The following is a 6,000-nucleotide window of genomic DNA, read 5'->3' as shown; positions in this document are numbered from 1 at the left end:
AATTATGGCTAGGAGGGCTAAAGTCCCATGACATCACAAACATACATATATATATATATATATATATATATATATATATATATATATTTTTTTTTTTTTTTTCTGTAAGTCTGTCCACCACTTCTTCCAAGGACGAGTGTGCCATCTTAGATGTGCCATTATTGCATCCAATGCACTGGAAAAAGCCATACCTTCTGTCCTCTGGTCATCCAACCACTCCCCACCTCTAGCTAGGTTCTAGAATGCAATGATATGCAAATCGGACAGACAGTCCCCATACTCATAGGATCTGGTGTGGGGGGGTGAGAGGTATAAGATTCAATGAAATCATCACACAGATACAAAGTGCAAGCCATGTTAAATGATGTGAGGGAAAAGTACAGTGAGCTATGATGCAGTTCGTGTAGATATTGCAAAAGCAATTCCTTCACACATGACACGTAACATTAAAGGCAAGAAGTGAATCAGCCCCACACACTCTGACTGAATTTCATATTTTGAAACATAGGATAACGAATGACAATAAATAATAAGTGAAGATGAATTCACTTGTGAGCCATATGTCTCTCGTCTGCTACTTAACAAATTGTAACTTTCCCTCAGTTTCCATAAAGATAGTGGAATTTTTATCACCAATCATCTAGTAGTTCCATGGGTTCTATATTGTCTCAATTTACTTGCCTTGGGGAAATCTCACACATCACCTGAAAAATCTCATCTGGTATGTGAATGAAGACCTTTTCTGTTCAAAACCAGGAGACTGAATGTTCAGTTACAACCTCATAATCATGATAGGTACACAGTGTGTTTGTACATAGTAAAAGGAGTCATTGAACATTTCTCTTTTGATAAATGTGTTTCTCAGTTCCTATGGTCTGGTCACGCTTGTGGTAGGACAGCCCAGCCATACGAGCCAAACCATGCCCTCAAATTACACACCTAAATTCTCTAAAATTCAGTGGTAGCTATTTATGTGTTGACTGATCACTATTACTATAGCAAAATATCCTTTCAGTTTAGTGGAGTTATTTATAGGGCTGGATTTGTCTGCAAGGACTGTTATATATATTACTGTAATATTGTTTAATATATAATATATTATTATATGAAAAACTCCATAGGAAAAACATGAATATTCAAGAAGACACATTTTGGGTTATTAATTTTTTCATTAACTCCTTTACTTACTTATTTCTAGCATTTAACTACTAGCTTTTATTAGTTATGTAATAGTTAAGTTTTATGGACAGACAAGAAAGCAAGAAGGGACATTTAAAAGATAAAGAATTCACTCAAGGTCATTTTCAGAGCTAGGCAAAGTCTGATATTTTCCTGGGCAGCTTATCTCTGTGCTTCTGTCAATGAATTCTATCTGTATCTCCATGAGAGAGCATATATTTTTACTCCCTTGTGATTAGGAAACACCCATATTTGGAATCTAATACCAACTTTATTTTACTGTCACTTTTGGTTTTAACCTTGGCTCTGTCTCTTACTCTGCCTTTGGGCAAATCCTATTCTCTCTGAATTTCAACCTTCTCATATAAAAATGAGAATAATAATGTCTCCATTGAAAACTTCAAAAGGTTACTGTGAAGGTCAAATAAAATGACACTTGTAAAACAAATTTAATCTGTGAGATGCTGTGCAAATATATTATTTAAGTTATCCCTTTTCTTCTATTTTCAATGGAAAAGCTGACCCATGGTAGAAAACTGCTTAGAATATAGTGTTGCACCTAAGATCAGTCATTTTCAACTTTAGGATGAGTTCAGAAGGTCTGGAGTGAGAAGCAGGGGTGGGAAAAGATTGAGGGAATGTTCTCAGCATGAACAATTCTAGAATAAGTTGTTCTGATCAATCTCTAAAAATTTATTAGGATATTCTTTCTTGCAGTGAGTAAAAGTTTTTCTTCTTTCCTGAATTGGTTCTAATTTTGATTTCTGGACACACCTGTACATACTTTCTCAGTATTTCCTAAATGAAAACACTTTATACTGTTACATATTGTCTTGTTAGATTTCCCTATCTTTCTATGGTATCCTAGATCCTTTGTGCATCTTATTTTAGTCAGTTAATCAAATTGAGTTGTCCCCTTGGTTCCAGGTCATTTTTGAATTTGATAAGCATATTACACCTATGTTTTTACTTATTTATTTTTGGCTACGTTGGGTCTTCATTGCTGCACATGGGCTTTCTCTAGTTGCGGCAAGCAGGGGTTACTCTTTGTAGTGATGCGTGGGCTTCTCATTGGGAGGCTTCTCTTGTTGCAGAGCGGGGGTTCTAGGAGCGTGGGCTTCAGGAGTTGTGGCATGTGGGCTCAATAGTTGTAGCTCACGGGCTCTAGAGCGCAGGCTCAGTAGTTGTGGTGCATGGGCTTCGTTGCTCCGCAGCATGTGGGATCTTCCCAGACCAGGGCTCAAAGCCGTGTCCCATGCATTGGCAGGTGGATTCTTAACCACCGCGCCACCAGGGAAGCCCAAATACCTATGTTTTCCTTGCATTTTTTACAGGAGATTAAATGAATGCTGGCATATGCTGGGTCCTGTGCCAGGACTTGGGGAGAATACAAAGATGAGTAAAAATCATGGTACCTGATTGCCATTTAGACTTCTTACCGTCAACCGGAAAGAGAAATAATATACTTTAGTAGCTCAAAGAAAATAGTGATTTCATATGAAACAAGGCTAAGGTTGTCCAACTATAAGTCAACAAAGCCCAGGGTTTTAGACAGCCCTCTAAATGTAAAAGAAATCAGGAAATGGCACTAAAATATTTGCTATTACTTTCTTATTTATTTATTATAATTTATTTATTTATTTACTTATTTATTTTAACATCTTTATTGGAGTATAATTGCTTTACAATGGTGTGTTTGTTTCTGATTTATAATAAAGTGAATCAGTTATACATATACATATATCCCCATATCTCCTCCCTCTTGCATCTCCCCCCCACCCTCCCTATCCCACCCTTCTAGATGGTCACAAAGCACCGAGCTGATCTCCCTGTGCTATGCAGCTGCTTCCCACTAGCTATCTATTTTACATTTCTTAGTGTATATATGTCCATGCCACACTCTCAATTCGTCCCAGCTTACCCTTCCCCTTCCCTGTGTCCAAAAGTCCATTCTCTACATCTGAGTCTTTACTCCTGTCCTGCCTCTAGGTTCTTCAGAACCATTTTATTTTATTTTTTATTAGATTCCATATATGTGTGTTAGCATACGGTATTTGTTTTTCTCTTTCTGACATACTTTACTCTGTATGACAGACTCTAGGTCCATCCACTTCACTACAAATAACTCAATTTTGTTTCTTTTTATGGCTGAGTAATATTCCATTGTATATATGTGCCATATCTTCTTTATCCATTCATCTGTCAATGGACACTTAGGTTGCTTCCATGTCCTGGCTATTGTAAACAGTGCTGCAGTGAACATTGTGGTACATGGCTCTTTTTGAATTGTGGTTTTCTCCAGGTATATGCCCAGTAGTGGGATTGCTGGGTCGTATGGTAATTCTATTTTTAGTTTTTTAAGGAACCTCCATACTCTTCTCCACAGTGGATGTATCAATTTACGTTCCCACCAACAGTGCAAGAGGGTTCCCTTTTCTCCACAACCTCTCCAGCATTTATTGTTTGTAGATTTTTTGATGATGGCCATTCTCACTGGTGTGAGCTTATACCTCATTGTAGTTTTGATTTGCATTTCTCTAACGATTAGTGATGTTGAGTATTCTTTCATGTGTTTGTTGGCAGTCTGTATATCTTCTTTGGAGAAATGTCTGTTTATGTCTTCTGCCCATTTTTGGATTGGGTTATTTGGTTTCTTGATATTGAGCTACATGATCTGCTTGTAAATTTTGGAGGTTAATCCTTTGTCAGCTGCTTCATTTGCAAATACTTTCTCCCATTCTGAGGGTCGCCTTTTTGTCTTGTTTATAGTTTCCTTTGCTGTGCAAAAGCTTTTAAGTTTCATTAGGTCCCATTTGGTTATTTTTATTTTTATTTCCATTTCTCTAGGAGGTGGGTCAAAAAGGTTCTTGCTGTGATTTATCTCATACAGTGTTCTGACTATGTTTTCCTCTAAAAGTTTAATAGTGTCTAACCTTACATATAGCTCTTCAATCCATTTTGAGTTTATTTTTGTGTATGGTGTTAGGGAGCGTTCTAATTTCATTCTTTTACATGTAGCTCTCCAGTCTTCCAGCACCACTTATTGAAGAGGCTGTTTTTTCTCCATTGTATATTCTTGCCTCCTTTATTAAAAATAAGGTGACCATATGTGGGTGGGTTTATCTCTGGGCTTTCTATCCTGTTCCATTGATCTATTTATCTGTTTTTGTGCCAGTACCATACTCTCTTGATTACTGTAGATTTGTAGTATAGTCTGAAGTCAGGGAGCCTGATTTGTCCAGCTCCATTTTTCTTTCTCAAGATAGCCTTGACTATTAGGGGTCTTTTGTGTTTCCATACAAATTGTGGAAGTTTTTGTTCTAGTTCTGTGAAAAATGCCATTGGTAGATTGATAAGGATTGCATTGAATCTCTAGATTGCTTTGGGTAGTATAGTCATTTTCACAATGTTGATTCTTCCAATCCAAGAACATGGTATATCTCTCCATCTGTTGATATCATCTTTAATTTCTACCATCATTGTATTATAGTTTTCTGTGTACAGGTCTTTTCTCTCCTTAAGTAGGTTTATTCCTAGGCATTTTATTCTTTTTGTTGCAATGGTAAATGGGAGTGTTTCCTTAGTTTCTGTTTCAGATTTTCTGTCATTAGTGTATAGGAATGCAAGAGATTGCTGTGCATTAATTTTGTATTCTGCTACTTTACCAAATTCACTAATTAGCACTAGTAGTTTTCTAGTGGCATCTTTAGGATTCTCTATGTATAGTGTCATGTCATCTGCAAACAGTGACAGCTTTACTTTTTCTTTTCCAATTTGGATTCCCTTTATTTCTTTTTCTTCTCTGATTGCTGTGGCTAAAACTTCCAAAATTATGTTGAATAATAGTGGTGAGAGTGGGTAACATTGTCTTGTTCCTGATCTTAGTGGAAATGGTCGCAGTTTTTCACCATTGAGAATGATGGTGGCTGGGGGTTTGTCATATATGACCTTTATTATGTTGAGGTAAGTTACCTCTATGCCTACTTTCTGGAGAGTTTTTATCATAAATGGCTGTTGAAAGCTTTTTCTGCATCTGTTGAGATGATCATATGGTTTTTCTCCTTCAATTTGTTAATATGGTTTATCACATTGACTGATTTACGTATAACGAAGATTCCTTGCATTCCTGGGATAAACTCCACTTGATTATGGTGTATGATCTTTTTAATGTGCTGTTGGATTCTGTTTGCCAGTATTTTGTTGAGGATTTTTGCATCTATGTTCATCAGTGATATTGGCCTGTAGTTTTCTTTCTTTGTGACTTCTTCATCTGGTTTTGGTATCAGGGTGATGGTGGCCTCATAGAATGAGTTTGGGAGTGTTCCTCCCTCTGCTATATTTTGGAAGAGTTTGAAAAGCATAGGTGTTAGCTCTTCTCTAAATGTTTGATAGACTTTGCCTGTGAAGCCATCTGGTCTTGTGCTTTTGTTTGTTGGAAGATTTTTAATCACAGTCTCAATTTCAGTGCTTGTGATTGGTCTGTTTATACCTTCTATTTCTTCCTGGTTCAGTCTCGGAAGTTGTGCTTTTCGAAGAATTTGTCCATTTCTTCCAGGTTGTCCATTTTATTGGCATATAGTTGCTTGTAGTATTCTCTCATGATCCTTTGTATTTCTGCAGTGTCAGTTGTTACTTCTCCTTTTTCATTTCTAATTCTATTGATTTGAGTCTTCTTGCTTTTTTTCTTGATGAGTCTGGCTAATGGTTTATCAATTTTGTTTATCTTCTCAAAGAACCAGCTTTTAGTTTTATTGATCTTTGCTAGCGTTTCCTTCATTTCTTTTTCATTTATTTCTGATCTGATCTTTATGATTTCTTTCC

Source organism: Balaenoptera musculus, chromosome 12 (genome assembly GCF_009873245.2).
Source record: "Balaenoptera musculus isolate JJ_BM4_2016_0621 chromosome 12, mBalMus1.pri.v3, whole genome shotgun sequence".
Lineage (NCBI taxonomy): Eukaryota > Metazoa > Chordata > Mammalia > Artiodactyla > Balaenopteridae > Balaenoptera > Balaenoptera musculus.
The sequence above is the reverse complement of the archived record's forward strand: the minus strand, read 5'-3'. Positions refer to the sequence as shown.